At 39.7% G+C, this 16,477-nt stretch overlaps 1 long non-coding RNA gene across 2 annotated transcripts in view; it reads left to right on the top strand.

Moving 5' to 3' along the window:
* LOC133537346 (uncharacterized) overlaps positions 1–16,477 on the top strand; it is a 56,092-nt gene that overhangs the window by 23,482 nt on the left and 16,133 nt on the right. For both annotated transcript variants that reach the window (XR_009802668.1, XR_009802669.1), the window contains exon 3: positions 9,209–9,329. This is a non-coding gene — a long non-coding RNA (uncharacterized LOC133537346). The remainder of the gene's footprint in view (positions 1–9,208; positions 9,330–16,477) is intronic.

The raw sequence follows: 16,477 nt of genomic DNA, 5'->3' as shown, positions 1-16,477 counted from the left end.
TGTTACAATCATGGCTTGATTGCCAAATATGTTTAATAATGTAAAAGGAGATATCTCTACCTGAATTAATGTTTCTGATTTTCTGTACATTACATATTGTACAAGTTAATCATATTTGTTTTGCTGCATGAACATGTCTTAACCTTCTCAGTTTATCAATAATGTGTGATATTCTGCCTGATAAACGTTATGTAATTGAGGACTATTAATCAGAGCATGTTGTTAAAAAATCTGCCACAAAAGTTCCCGCTCTCCAGTATATTCCTATACCGATGAACTAACATTTATGTAGGCAGAAATATCACAGATGACATCAAACATTTTTGACAATCCAAGCAGGATTGTAGTGAAATACATTTTTCATTTTGTTACTGTAGCGAATGTGACACGTAGCACTTTTAATGTGAAGCCAGGTTTAAGAAGGTGATTTTTGAGGACAAAACTAAAGAAATTATAAAATGTTCCTGCCTACTCTGTTTCCTGCCTGTCTTCTTCTGTTGAGAAAACTAAAGCAGTTACAGTAACAATCTGCATGTTATTTTATTAATGCGCTGAACTGTAATGCAAACACGGACGTGAAGCTCCTCCTTTCTGCAAGTGGCAAAGCACAACAGCCCGCATTCGCTCCAGTGATGTCTTACGGTGATTGAAGATAAAACGGCTTGTCATGGCTTTGGATACCGGGTTTTTATAGTGTTAACTTTTGTTTGAACATTTCTGCCCGCTATTTTCCCGCTTGTGGCTCAACAGTGACTGTACACAGTGGTTGCCACTCAACTTCCTCACTACGAAAGAGGCAGAGGGTCAAAAGAGAACCATGCTTGTTAATCGTGCGATAAAAAAATGAGTCTCGTTAAAGGAATTTATATTTAAGGCGTCAGTGCTTTAACTTTGACAGCCCTAATATATATACATTATAGTGTCTTCATAATATGAAGTTTTTTTTAACAAAAATAGGGACTTTTGTCTAGGTGAGATCACATTATTCAAATTTACCTTGTTTCCTATAGAGCCATGTTTTTCAGCCTTTTTTCAGCCAAGACACATTTTTTTAATTTTACTGATATGGAGTATTACATGGTTACCCTGCCGAGCGTTATATTGCTCAGACACTCCATCCATTCATCTTCTTCCGCTTAGCCGAGGTCGGGTCGCGGGGGCAGCAGCCTAAGCAATCCAATCTAATCCACTTTATTTATATAGCACATTTAAACAACAATAACGTTTCCAAAGTGCTGCACAGCCATGTTAAAACAATTGTAAAATAAATAAATAAAATAAAATTTAAAAAAAGTATATATACATATATATATTATGCTCCACCAATGAGTGAATAAAAACAAAAAATAAATAAATATAAAACCAATAAAAACAATATAAAAACAAATATGATTAAAAACTATTTTAAAGGGTAAAATCAATTAAAACAGTAAAATAGAAATCAAAGTGTATAAAAAACACAGAAGAGAACAGAGGACCACACAACTCACGTAGTGTTAAAAGCCAAAGAATAAAAGTGGGTCTTAAGACGAGACTTAAAACACCACTGTGGAAGCAGTTCGAACATTGAGCGGCAGAGTGTTCCAGAGCTTAGGGCCGACCACAGAGAAGGCCATGTCTCCCCTGGTCTTAAGTCTGGTCTTGGGCACCACGAGCTGGAACTGGCTCTCGGACCTCAGAGCGCGCGCAGGAATGTAAATTTGGATAAGGTCCGAGATATATTGAGGTGCCAGTCCATGTAAAGATTTAAAAACAAACAGCAATGTTTTAAAATCAATTCTAAAATGAACAGGGAGCCAGTGTAAACTCTGAAGAATTGGGGTAGCAGGGTAGCCCAGACTTCCCTCTCCTCAGCCACTTCGTCTAGCTCTTCCCGGGGGATCCCGAGGCGTTCCCAAGCCAGCCGGGAGACATAGTCTTCCCAACGTGTCCTGGGTCTTCCCCGTGGCCTCCTACCGGTTGGACGTGCCCTAAACACCTCCCTCGGGAGGTGTTCGGGTGGCATCCTGACCAGATGCCCGAACCACCTCATCTGGCTCCTCTCGATGTGAAGGAGCAGCGGCTTTACTTTGAGTTCCTCCCGGATGGCAGAGCTTCTCACCCTATCTCTAAGGGAGAGACCCGCCACACGGCGGAGGAAACTCATTTCGGCCGCTTGTACCCGTGATCTTATCCTTTCGGTCATGACCCAAAGCTCATGACCATAGGTGAAGATGGGAACGTAGGTCGACCGGTAAATTGAGAGCTTTGCCTTCCGGCTCAGCTCCTTCTTCACCACAACGGATCGATACAACGTCCGCATTACTGAAGACGCCGCACCGATCCGCCTGTCGATCTCACGATCCACTCTACCCTCACTCGTGAACTAGAATCCTAGGTACTTGAACTCCTCCACTTGGGGCAGGGTCTCCTCCCAAACCCGTAGACGGCACTCCACCCTTTTCCGGGCGAGAACCATGAACTCGGACTTGGAGGTGCTGATTCTCATTCCGGTCGCTTCACACTCTGCTGAGAACCGATCCAGTGAGAGTGGAAGATCCCGATGCTCAGACACTCAAAAACAGCAAATTATTTGCAGATAATTATTGATTTGCAAAAAATAATTTTTGGACCAATTAGGCAAACTTGCATTATTTCCCACAGCACACTAGGCCAGTGGTTCTCAAATGGGGGTACGCATATCCCTGGGGGTACTTGAAGGTATGCCAAGGGGTACGTTAGATTTTTTTTAGATATTCTAAAAATAACCACTCTTCAAAAATCCTTTATAAATATATTTATTGAATAATACTTACACAAAATATGAATGCAAGTTTATAAACTGTGAAAAGAAATGCAAAAATGCAATATTCAGTGTTGACAGCTAGATTTTTTTGTGGACATGTTCCATAAATATTGATGTTAAAGATTTTTTTTTTTTTTGTGAAAATTTTTTTATAATTAAGTTCATGAATCCAAATGGATCTCTATTACAATCCCCAAAGAGGGAACTTTAAGTTGATGATTACTTCTATGTGTATACATTTTAATTTATAATTGAATCACTTGTTTATTTTTCAACAACTATTTAGTTATTTTTATATCTTTTTTTCCAAAAAGTTCAAGAAAGACCAGTACAAATGAGCAATATTTTCCTCTGTTATACAATTTAATAAATCAGAAACTGATGACATAGTGCTGTATTTTACTTCTTTATCCCTTTTTTTCCAACCAAAAATGCTTTGTTGTGATCAGGGGGTACTTGAATTAGAAAAAAATGTTCCCAGGAGGTACATCACTGAAGAAAGGTTGAGAACCACCGCACTAGACATTATCTCATGGCACACAAGTGTACCGCGGCACAGTGGTTGAAAACCACTGCTATAGAGAACTCCTCTTCAATATACAAACTTTTGGGTTTGTTCAAGAACCAAATAAGTTTGCCAATTGAGTTTTCACTGTAATCAGGTTCCGTCCTGATTCAAGGGGAATGGTGTAACAGACAGACAGGGTGCTACCGTTTCCTTTGTCCAACAGAAGGGGGGAAGTTTCAATTTCTTGCGCAGCAGCACAACCCTTCTACTAGCAGAAAGCAGCCATCCAAGCAACACCTTGACTCCCACCCTTGTGCTTTATCACTTGTCTGAAGTAATTCAGCATTAGCGCTGGTAGTAAAAGCAGCTATTTAAAGGCAGTGTGCAGGCATGCTGCAAGATGTATCATTACTTGGGAGTTCTCCTGGGAAGAGCCCTGAACCAACAGTCTATCCTGTGTAACATACTTGCTCATCATTTATTTACAAGCCAACTCACTCACACATCAGCTCTCTTCTGTGGGCGAATGTGTGTTTTACCTTTACCTTTTTTTCTGCGGTGTGTTGATGAACAACAATGGATGATTAAACCTCATACTTTATTAACACGTCTGCTGCGTTTCCCGCATGCTAAGAAACTGCCAGCGTTCACCCCGGGAAGAGTTGATACAGTATAGATAGTACATAGATATATCTTAGTTACACTTTCACTTTCCTCCCCTCCCTTCCCTTTTTACCCCAAGACCCCCCCGGGCCCCCGCCGCCCCTCTTGTCCGCTACGATCCCCCACCATCTCCACCCCTCACCCTTTCTTTCTCTTTATTAATTTATTGGGTTGTTATTCTCCTTGCCTGCCCGCGCTAATGAAGGCGGGATGCAGATGAGGGCGAAGGTCGTCTCCGTAGCGATCGACCCTGCCGCCCTGCAGCATGGCACTCTGACTGGCACGGGTCAGTGGCAGCTGTCAATCAAAGCACACACACCTGAGCTTGCATATGTGCATTTTATGCGCACACACACACACTTTCTGCAGCCTTTTGTCATATTTGATCCCTAAAACAAAAGCAATGATAACTAACGTCATAGCGCTCTAAGCTTTTGAGTTTTATTTAGAAGATGTTTTCAGAGGGCAGAAATTGAAATCATGCTGAGAAAAAGTTTTCTCAAATTACATTTTTGTGCACCTGAAAAATTAGGATACCTCATGGTAGTGTCTGTTTTTGTGTAAGCCAACAGTTTGAACTGCTGCACACAAATTTGTCAAAACATGCACTCTTACTGTGTTGCCTGCGCTATTATTTTTCTGGTTAACACACAACTTAGTGGCGCTGTTATTAAACCCCAGTTTGACTCCCATCAATCTGATTGACCTGAAATGTGGCTTATTCGCTCAACATAACACCCTATACAGCATTTTTTTTCAACCACTGGTGTGCCGCGGCACACCTGTGTGCCGTGACATACAGTCTGGTGTGCCGTGGGAGATTATCTAATTTCACCTATTTGGTTAAAATATATTTTTTGCAAACCAGTAATTACAGTCTGCAAATGATGTGTTGTTGTTGAGTGTCTGTACTGTCTAGAGCTCGGCAGAGTGACCATGTAATACTTTTCCATATCAGTAGGTGGCAGCATGTAGCTAATTGCTTTGTATTTGTCGGAAACAGCGGGAGGCAGTGTGCAGGTAAAAAGGTGTCGAATGCTTTAACCAAAAATAAACGAAAGGTGAGTGCACCTAAGAAAAGGCATTGAAGTTTAAGGATGGCTATGCAGAACAAAACTAAAACTGAACTCGCTACAAAATAAACAAAAACAGAATGCTGGACAACAGCAAAGACTTACTGTGGAGCAAAGACAGCGTCCAATGTACATCCGAACATGACATGACAATCAACAACGTCCCCACAAATAAGGATACAAACAACTAAAATATTCTTGATTGCTAAAACAAAGTAGATGCGGGAAATATCGTTCAAAGGAAGACATGAAACTGCTACAGGATGTCGGAAACAGTGGGAGGGAGCGTACAGGTAAAAAGGTATCTAATGCTTAAACCAAAAATTTAAAAAAAGGTGAATGCCCCTAAGACATTGAAGCTTAGGGAAGGCTACATAGAAATAAACTATACCTGAACTGGCTACAAAGTAAACAACAACAGAATGCTGGACGACAGCAAAAACTTGCTGTGGAGCAAAGACGGCATCCACAATGTACATCCGAACATGACATGACAATCGAAAATGTCCCCACAAAGAAGGATAAAAACAACTGAAATATTCTTAAATAGTAACACAAAGTAAATGCGGGAAATATCACTCAAAGGAAGACATGAAACTGCTACAGGAAAGTACCAAAAAAAGAGAAAATGCCACTAAAATAGGAGCGCTAGACAAGAACTAAAACACTACACACAGGAAAACAGCGAAAACTCCAAATAAGTCAGGGTGTGATGTGACAAGTGGTGACCGTACACCCACTTTGAGACAAGAGCTATATTGATGCATGCTTGGTTATAGTTTAAAGTCATATCCAACAATTGCGGTGACTCTTTACTGTCAACTTTTCTTTTTTTGCGTTGAAAAAATGGAGAGGCCTTTTTTCAACTCAAAAAATGTGCCTTGGCTCAAAAAAGGTTGAAAAACTTAACAGCATAACTTTAGGAGGCTTAGCTGCATCACAACATACAGGGGACTCACAATTGGAGCAGAACTAGTTTAAAACACTGAAGTGGGACTTAGCAACACATTTTCCATAAGTCATTCACTAGCTTGGTAAAAAATTATAAAACTTTGAGGATCATTTTGAGCACAAACCATTGGCCAGTATTTACAATCTTTGGCTGAAAGTTGTTTTTACAATAGTAGGCTACATGAAGCATTGCTTTTCAATATTATATGATTCCTGCTGACACAGGTGGATCCAATACTTTGATTCTGTGGCACCAACAGGTCAAACCTCACACTAATCCTCTGAAAAGTCATCATTGAATGTATGTATTGATAAATGATACCTATTTGACTGGATGTGGTCCCCAATGGTACATCCCAGTGACCAAGTTCCATTGCGTGGTTTTCATTGGAAATGTCTCTCGTTTAAACATCGCTTTCTTTCTTGAAAAGCCTACAACAATTCACTATGTTGCAACTACTATTGATTGCAATAGCAGTTAAGAGATTTTACAGGGCAGAGGCAGAGAAAACGATGGTACTTTTCAAGCCATGTTTTTTAGGTACATTGGACATAAAACAATTTTATAGACTTTAATTTGTACTGTTTAATCAAAATCAAGCCATTTTGGCTCGCTATCTAGGTAGCGTGCTTGTTCACTTAAACTGCTTTCCTCACATAAACGGGCCCTTTGGATAGATTGTAACTAGAATCACATTGACTAATCACATATTTTCTCAGGAGTTTGTCTAACATGAAGCTAATTGGGCCCATAATGGAGCTGGCACTTGATGATTATATAGCCTCGAACTTAAATAAATAAATGGGTTGTACTTGTATAACTTCTGCTTTAAATTCACTGTTTTATGCAAATCGGAAGAACCTAACATAAAAGCTCTTATTACACGTGAGCATACTGAATCTGGTTGTTTCTAAAAGTATAATTTTCGCATTTTAGCATACTAACTTTCTAGTTAACTGTTAGTTTAAACTACTTTCTCTGCTTTGACAATGGCCTTTTAAGTTATACCGTATTTCCTTGAATTGCCGCCGGGGTGCTAATTAATTTAAAACCTCTTCTCACTCCTGCGCTTACCAAAGGCATGCGGTAAAAGTTTGAGTGTGATGTAAGCTTGTACCTTAAATCCTACTGAATAGCTCTTAATCTTTTTCCCTTTATGCGATTTCAAATTACCGGTATTAAAATCAGCCTCCATTTTGAAAATGATGACAGGGGAAGTGTCAGTCGTGACGTCACGAGTTTGACCAGGCGGAAATACTAAGCATGCGCTAGGCAGGCGGATACTATATGCCCAGCGGCAATTCAAGGAAATACGGAATTTGTTTTAAGAAATTTCCTAATACTAGGGCGGGGCGATATGGGCTTTTTTAAATATCTCGATATTTTTTGGCCATATCGCGATATACGATATATATCTTAATATTTTGTCTTGGCCTTGAATGAACACTTGATGCATATAATCACAGCAGTATGATGATTCTATGTGTCCACATTAAAATATTATTGTTCATACTGCAATAATATGTGCTACTTTTAAACTTTCATGCAGAGAAGGAAATCACAATTAAGTCAATTGACCAAAAGTGTATTTATTAAACAGTTATTAGGCAGTGGCACAAACGTTCATGTCATTTCCAAAACATTAAGTGCAAGATTGTCAGAGACATTTTAAGTGTCAAATATAAATGAGCTGCATAATAGGAAATCAAATAGTATTCGTCCTTCGCTATGTGGTATGTTACTACGGACGTTATGAAATTCTCTTTATTTTCTAGCAGGTGACTTTTCAAGTGATGCTACATATCAGCAGTGATGCTACTTTTTATAGCAACGCTTTTGGCCCACACTTGGCAAATTACGATTGTCTGTTCGACATATTCCCACTTGAAGCCAAACCACCGCCATGCGATAGACCCCCTACGTTTTTTCTTGGGAAGTAATTCTTCCTTCATTCGCACCTTCATTCTCTCGTATTACCACTCGCATGGCTCCGTTAGCAAGACAGCTAACGTTACCCAAGCTGCTACCTCTCTGCTGGGCGAGGGCGTATACGTATGACGTGACAGTATGTGACGTATGTAAGAAAGTGCACTTGTCCATGAGAAGAGACAGGAAAGAGAGGAGAGACTGTCATGTAATGCCCACAGCTAAAAGCTACTGCGTGAGAATAGAATACTCGAATATCACGATATAGTCATTTTCTATATTGCACAGAGACAAACCCCCGATATATCGCCCAGCCCTACCTAATACTGTCTTAACTTATATACCCAATAGTTGGTTTAAACTGAAGGTAACTTATCCCATGATTTAGCTTTTGTGTTTTAGCACCGAATGCTAATTCAGTTTGCTTATTGCTTGGATTTTGCTGACGTCTCATCCAGCTCACGTCCCGCCCATTAAATTGGCATGGTGGTCAAGCTTGCGCGATTCTCAATGGGCACTAGGTGCCATTTAGCCTTTCTCGAAGACAAAATGCCCTATGCTTGTGTTGTTTTCGGCTGTACAAATGTTTCAAATATAGACTTGATTGATTGGTACTTTTATTAGTAGATTGCACAGTTCAGTATATATTCCGTACAATTGACCACTAAATGGTAACACCCGAATACGCTTTTCAACTTGTTTAAGTCGGAGTCCACGTTAATCAATTCATTCAAGACGTTTCTTCAGAGTTCCTTGAGAGGTAATCAAAAAGGGTGGAATTATTTTGGGAAGCGAGTTTGACCCGGCAGTAATTCAAGGCAGGCGCATACTATATGCCGTGTGGCAATTCAGGGAAATACGGTAATCAATAACGAAGTTTTCAGCACATACACGATGTTGACATCTAAAGTTATATTTTATAATATCGGAAAATAATCACGGGAAAAACATGCCGATGTTGACATCTAAAGTTATATTTTATAATATCGGAAAATAATCACGGGAAAAACATGCGTAGTCTTAAATGGCACGTACAACAACAGCAAAAAACATGGCTTATATAGATGCGAAGTTAAATCATGAAATGCTACTTTTTATCCTGATGACTTCGTGGGCCAATTTTCCATCGCTTTTGTTGTGTAGAATGGCGTCCCTGGCACAATAATTCAAAATGTCTGAGGACGCAGCCGACGTATAATCCTTTATTACTCAACACATCATTTTTTGATAAAGTATCTGTATCTACTCTATTGCATAGTGTGATTTTTTAAATTTTTTTTGTACTTTTTTTATTTTTGCAGGAAGATTTACCTGGATAGATCGCACGCTGCTTGCTCTACACCAGCTGTCTTAGCTTGGTTGAGCAACACTGGTTTCCACTTCCGGGAAGAAGTCACGTGCCGGAATACAAGCAATACAAAGGTAAACATTGGCACAGATGAGCTCATTTATGATTGATAACCAGGAGCAAATCTTCCGTGTATAGTCGGAAGTACGTCTTTTTTTTTTAGCTCTGTAGAAATATAAAAAATTATTTTCAATTTTTTTTAGTTTCTTCCAGCCTACAATGTGTGTTAAAATCTTGATCGGTCTCTTTGCTATACCTGCCAACAACTACGGTTTTCCCGTGATGAGTACTGTTTTTGATAATCCATTCCGGTAAAAACTACGGTTTTCCAATAAAAAATAATAACTTAAAAATCCAAGTTACATAGCGAAGCAACACTACGGGCAGGGGACAAAATAGACGGTAAACATCAATGATGATTGGTTGGTTTACATATACGAAAATCCATGATTGGTTGATTAGTTTTATATGAAAAGTCACGACTGGTTAAGATTAGTGCAAAACATTACGGACAGGCCAATCAGAGGCAAGAAAGGGCGGGTCATCAAACCAGGAAGGGAAATCACAACAGACGCACACATCCCAAATGACGATGAGAGAGTCGGAGAAGGGGAGAGGGAATATTCAAGCGGGCGATGTATATATTTTCAAAAAAATAGTTCAAGATGGCAGATGTATTCTCTTCCTTTCTTTTAGCGATGTAGACAATGTCCACTTGGCCACATTTGGAAATATGTATGCACCTGGATAAAACAATGCCCAACACATTTATTTTTGTTGTTTACCATGTAAGCCCAAATCAAAACTGGTCTCGACATGGAAGAAGTGGAATACACAATTAAGAACACACAGGATTGTGGTAGACGTGATTACCTTTGCTACAGTATAGCCTGACATTTTGTTTATTATTTATACTGTTTTGACTAGAGATGTCCGATAATGGCTTTTTGCCGATATCCAATATTACGATATTGTCCAACTCTTAATTACCGATTCCGATATCAACCAATATATATGGTCGTGGAATTAACACATTCTTATGCCTCATTTTGTTGTAATGCCCTGCTGGATGCATTAAACATTGTAACAAGGTTTTCAAAAATAAATCAACTCGTTATGGAAATAAAATGCCAACATGGCACTGCCATATTTATTATTGAAGTCACAAAGTGCATTATTTTTTTTAACATGCCTTAAAACAGCAGCTTGGAATTTGAGACATGCTCTCACTGAGAGAGCATGAGGAGGTTGAGGTGAGCGAGGTTGAGGTGGTGGGTAGCGTCCCGGAAGAGTTAGTGCTGCAAGGGGTTCTGGGTATTTTTTATGTTGTGTTAATGTTGTGTTACGGTGCGGATGTTCTCCTGAAATGTGTTTGTCATTCTTATTTGGTGTGGGGCATATTTGTAACAGTAGTAAAGTTGTTTATACGGCACCCTCAGTGTGACCTGTATGGCTGTTGACCAAGTATGATTTGCATTCACGTGTGTGTGAAAAGCTGTGGCTATCATGTGACTGGGCCAGCACTCAAAGGCAGTGCCTTTCAGCTTTATTGACACTTTGTACTTCTTCCTACATCCGTGAACCACTCCGTACAGCGGCATTTTAAAAAGTCATAAGACAATGGATGGATGTATGGAAACCAATACCGATAATTACCGATATTACATTTTAAAGAATTTATCGGCCGATAATATCGGCAGTCCGATATTATCGGACATCTGTAGTTTTGACATTGAATAGTTGAATAATTTTGGAACATAAACAACATGACTGCAAGATATTTATTTCATGCTGTTAAGGAAGTTAGCTAATAGAATAAACATTATTTGTACTTTTTATGATTTTTGCATTTGGAGCAGTTAGAAGTAAAGAAGGAGTCAAAGAGACAGAAATTGGCTACAAGATCCAAGGCAAAATCCACTAAAGCAGAAACAAAAAGGAAAATGCAAGCTGCTCAGAAATTTGCCAAGAAGGCTCATGTCAGAGCCATCAAAGCAAAAATGCCAAAGTAATGTGTGAATGAACCAAAGTAATGTGCAAATAATGTAAATAGCCTGATGAACCATCTGTGGCTGGGAAATGAACACTAGTAAGGTTGTAAATGCTGTAAAGAGTAGGCTAACCCATGTGGTTCCTGTGGATGTGAACAGAAGTTATCAATTCTGTAGTGATTAAATAACAGTGACTGAAACAAACATAGTGATTGATTTGGATGAATGTGGTATGTATTTATGTAAACTCTGTTGATTTTTTTTCAATGATTTAAAATCTAAAACATCTTTAAATGGTGCTTTTTTGGCTAATAAGACCCCCGGCTTATTTTCAGTCTTTTTCATTAAGTTCAAATCACATGCCTGATTTATATACCTACAGTATAAGATGGTTCCACCGGTATGTATTTATGTAAACACGACACACATTCTTTATTTATAACATCTGTACACTCATAAAGCCTCAATAGGTCATGTGAATATGTCCGCTTGGCGTCACAAATCTCCTAAAAACTCCGCCTTCATCTCCTGTTTGTGTGTATTTGTTTCTAAAAACACTCTTGTATCCGTGTAGTGTCTTGTGTACATGTCAGTTTTGCTCAGGTTTTATTGTGGTGAATTTATTTATGGGCTTTGACATGTTCATGAGTCTTCTCACCTGCAACACACACACAGAGACATACACGCACGCACACACACACACGCACTTACACACACACACACACACACACACATCTCTATTAGCAGTATAGTAGTGTTAACAGTGTGATGCCATGCGTGAACCTTCCCACCTTTCCCTCATATCTATGCAAAGCTGGGGTCTTGTCAATCAGTCACCTTGGTGACACGGAGCCCCACCTCCCCAATTAGAGCTGACAGGGCAGGATTAGGAGGGGGGCGGGCCCCCGCCGACCTGCCTACGTGTCAATCATGAGCCGGGCATCCGCGCGCCTGTTTACTGTCAGATCCCATCTCCGTCTGTCAGACTGCTGGCAACCGTCGCCCAGGGAAGCGAGGCGTCGGCAGGGGCGGCAGAGAGGGTGGGGGTGGTTGGAGTAAGGAGATCTGATCAGAATTAACTATGCTTCCCCCTACAGACCGGCCGTGCTTTTAATTCATGAAAGGGAAGAGAGGAAAGTGATAGAGCGAGGAAAGCGTTTAAAACCCCGAGCTTCTTTAGAAGTTTTCACACTGATGTTTCGGCTCTCCTTGACAATCACTTTGCTGACTCTCCCGCTCGCTGTTCTCCCGCTACATCCCTCTATAGTCCACGACCTGCTTCCCACAAGTCCTCAGAGCTACTGGGACCCTCCATTTCCCTCTAAAAAAGTTGGCAACATTACAATAAAACTACACAACAGACTTTCAAGAAACTTTGAATTGATTAACGTGCACCCCGACTTAAACAAGTTGAAAAACGTATTCAGGTGTTACCATTTAGTGGTCAATTGTACGGAATATGTACTGAACTGTGCAATCTACTAATAAAAGTATCAATCAATCAATCAATCAAAGGCCAGGTGGCACTCATTGTTGCGAATATTTACACCCTAAGACAAAACTGAACAGTTCCTCTACCCCAGTGCTTCTCAACCTTTTTTCAGTGATGTACCCCCTGTGAAAATTTTTTTAATTCAAGTACCCCCTAATCAGAGCAAAGCATTTTTGGTTGAAAAAAAGAGATAAAGAAGTAAAATACAGCACTATGTCATCAGTTTCGGATTCATTAAATTGTATAACAGTGCAAAATATTGCTCATTTGTAGTGGTCTTTCTTGAACTATTTGGAAAATAACTAAAAACTTGTTGAAAAATAAACAAGTGATTCAATTATAAATACATATTTCAACACATAGAAGTAATCATCAACTTAAAGTGCCCTCTTTGGGGATTGTAATAGAGATCCATCTGGATTCATGAACTTAATTCTAAACATTTCTTCACAAAAAAAGAAATCTTTAACATCAATATTTATGGAACATTCCATCCATCCATTTTTCTACAGCTTATTCCCTTTCGGGGTCGCGGGGGGCGCTGGCGCCTATCTCAGCTACAATCGGGCGGAAGGCAGGGTACACCCTGGACAAGTCGCCATCTCATCGCAGGGCCAACACAGATAGTCAGACAACATTCACACTCACATTCACACACTAGGGCCAATTTAGTGTTGCCAATTAACCTATCCCAAGGTGCATGTCTTTGGAAGTGGGAGGAAGCCGGAGTACCCGGAGGGAACCCACGCATTCACATGTCTACAAAAAAATCGAGCTGTCAACACTGAATATTGCATTGTTGCAGTTCTTTTCACAGTTTATGAACTTACATTCATATTTTGTTGAAGTATTATTCAATAAATATATTTATAAAGGACTTTTGAATTGTTGCTATTTTTAGAATATTAAAAAAAAATCTCACATACCCCTTGGCATACCTTCAAGTACCCCCAGGGGTATGTGTACCCCCATTTGAGAACCACTGCTCTACCCAACCCATCACGACATCTACTCACGTCACCCTCCGTGAATCAGGAAAGGAGCTGGCTAACTAAAAAATCGACAGGCACCAACAAAGCACTTTGTACTTTTTTGTTTGTCTTTTTACTATTTGAGACATGGCGGCATACGGTAGAATACAAATAGTAAGTAACCCAAAATCCTGCTTGTTAGAATAATTTGTCAGGTTTTGCTGATGGAATTGCTGCTCCCTTTTACTCCAGAATGGTGCAATCCCTTTGCCCTACGGTAGGAAAGGGGCTTCACATTAACCCCATTGGTCGCGGTTTACCTGACACATGTTACAATACAAATTGGTGGGGTGCAGTATCCACTTTACTCAACAGCAGTACAGTGTTTAATACCTTAAAAACGTGTTCTGTGGCAATTCCAACTTTGACCACAACATCAATTGCTATCTAGCTTAGCGCTTTCCATCATTTTTAACAAACTGCATTGCAAAAATGATTAAGCCCCCTCTTTCCTTTAATGCGAGATCCACCTAGGAATTGGCCCTTATGAATCCCTTCCCTATTGTATGTCATCTTATATGAACCATGAATTGACCAAACATCCAATGTTTTGCTTATTCGCTGGAGGAATGCGTTTTCTTTTTTTCTGTTTATCGCAATAGAATAATTGCCTCGCCCCAGGATTCTAAATGTAGAGAGAGACCTATGCTTAAAATCATAGGGCTATAATGTTTTATGTCATGGCTATTCAACATGTGGCCAGTTCAAAAAACTTTGAAGAGTCCAACATTTTTGCAGCAGATTCCTAAAAACACTAAATAGACTATCTTTGACTAGCTATTTTTGCAGTAGGTCCTACTGTTGGAGGTAGGGCTGAGCGATATATTCGATACATTCGATATATCGTGGGTTTGTCTCTGTGCGATATAGAAAATGACTATATTGTGATATTCGAGTATACGTTCTCACGCAGTTGCTTTTAGCTGCTGGCATTACACTACAGGCTCTCCTCGCTCTTTCCTGTGTCTCCTTCTCACAGACGGCAAGCACACCTTGTTACACACGTCACATACTGTAACGTCATACGTCACATACATATACGCCCTCGCCCAGCAAAAAGGTAGCAGCAAGGGTAACGTTAGCTGTGATGCTAGCTGAGCCGTGCGAGTGGTAATACGAGAGAAAGAAGGTGTGAATCTGGTAATAAATGAAGGAAGAATTAATTCCCAAAAAAAACAGTTGGGGATCCATCATCTGGCGGTGGTTTGGCTTCAATTGCGAATATGTCGAACAGACAACTGTAATTTGTTGAGTGTGGCAAATGCGTTGCTATAAAAAGTAGCATTACTGCTAATACGTAGCATCATTAGAAAAGTCACCTGCTTGAGAATGAAGAGTGATTACTCTGCATGTCAACATCTTCATTTGGTGCCACACCATCAAAATGCGTAGGCAATAATTTCCACATCAACACGGTTTGAATTTTTTTGGGATTTTTTTTTAGTTGTGATTTCTTTCTCTGCATGAAAGTTTAAAATGAGCATATATTAATGCAGTATGAAGAAGAATGTTTTAATTTAGACAGATAGAATCGTCATACTGCTGTGATTATATGCATCAAGTGTTAATTCATAGCTAAGGAAAAATATTGAGATATATATTGTGTATCGTGATATGACCTAAAAATATCGCAATATTAAAAAAAGGAGGGTTGGAGGGTTATTTTTTCCCTAAATGTAATAATGTAATAATGTAAATGTAATAACTTTGACAAAATAAATGGACCACTATCAAATTTCCACCGTGGATAATGCTGATTGTCAGGAATATACTGTGCAAAATAATTGTGAATGCAGAAGTCCAGTACCAAGGTCCCTGGCTTTCTGGAAATGTAGCACTGAAAACAATCTTGGAGTATCCCTGTTTTAAGTCATTCTCCATTTATCAGGCACAAACTAAACTGGACAAACAAACACAAATATGACACAGAATATGACCATGAATTTATTAACGTGGACCCCGACTTAAACAAGTTGAAAAACTTATTCGGGTGTTACCATTTAGTGGTCAATTGTACGGAATATGTACTGTACTGTGCAATCTACTAATAAAAATATCAATCAATCAATCACTCAAAACTGACTAATTTTATTAAACAAATTTACACATTTCTGCAGATGGTATTTTGTGTTATGTGATCCTCCATAAAGTAGTGTAGATAAAGACAAACATAAAAATCAACCTCTGCGCTCTACCAATGGGTGTAGTAGCTTTAAATTGCACTAACATGTATTTGTCACACAGTTAAGGTCAGTTTTGTTTACTCCTGCATTACGTGTCTGGAGAAGAGGTGCACATACAGTGTGTGAATACATAATGCTGTTTGACCCCTTTGTCTGTGTCATGTGTTCAGGGTTCACACGTTCTCTACTTTGTGTGTGTGTGTGTGTGTGTGTGTGTGTGTGTGTGTTTGCATGTATATCCCTGGCTCTGAGGGTCCCTGGCGTGTTTGCGTTTCTTCTCTTTTGGGGTCTCTGGCGCTGGCCTCTTTTTGACCCTGGTGCCCCCCACTCTAATCCTTTAGCAAATTAGGGGTTGTGTATTTCTGAAGGGGGTGGTGGTCTGGGCCAAGACCGGGCTCTGGGATTAGAGGAGTGAAAGTCTCAGGCTTGTGGAGGATGAAGTGGAAGGAAACAAAAGGTAGCAGTGGAGAGCTGGGGGGGGGGGAGGAAAAATGAACAATATTGTCAGCATTGTGTCGGGCGCCA

The sequence above is a fragment of the Nerophis ophidion genome, linkage group LG18 (assembly GCF_033978795.1).
Source record: "Nerophis ophidion isolate RoL-2023_Sa linkage group LG18, RoL_Noph_v1.0, whole genome shotgun sequence".
NCBI lineage: Eukaryota > Metazoa > Chordata > Actinopteri > Syngnathiformes > Syngnathidae > Nerophis > Nerophis ophidion.
The sequence above is the reverse complement of the archived record's forward strand: the minus strand, read 5'-3'. Positions and strand labels throughout refer to the sequence as shown.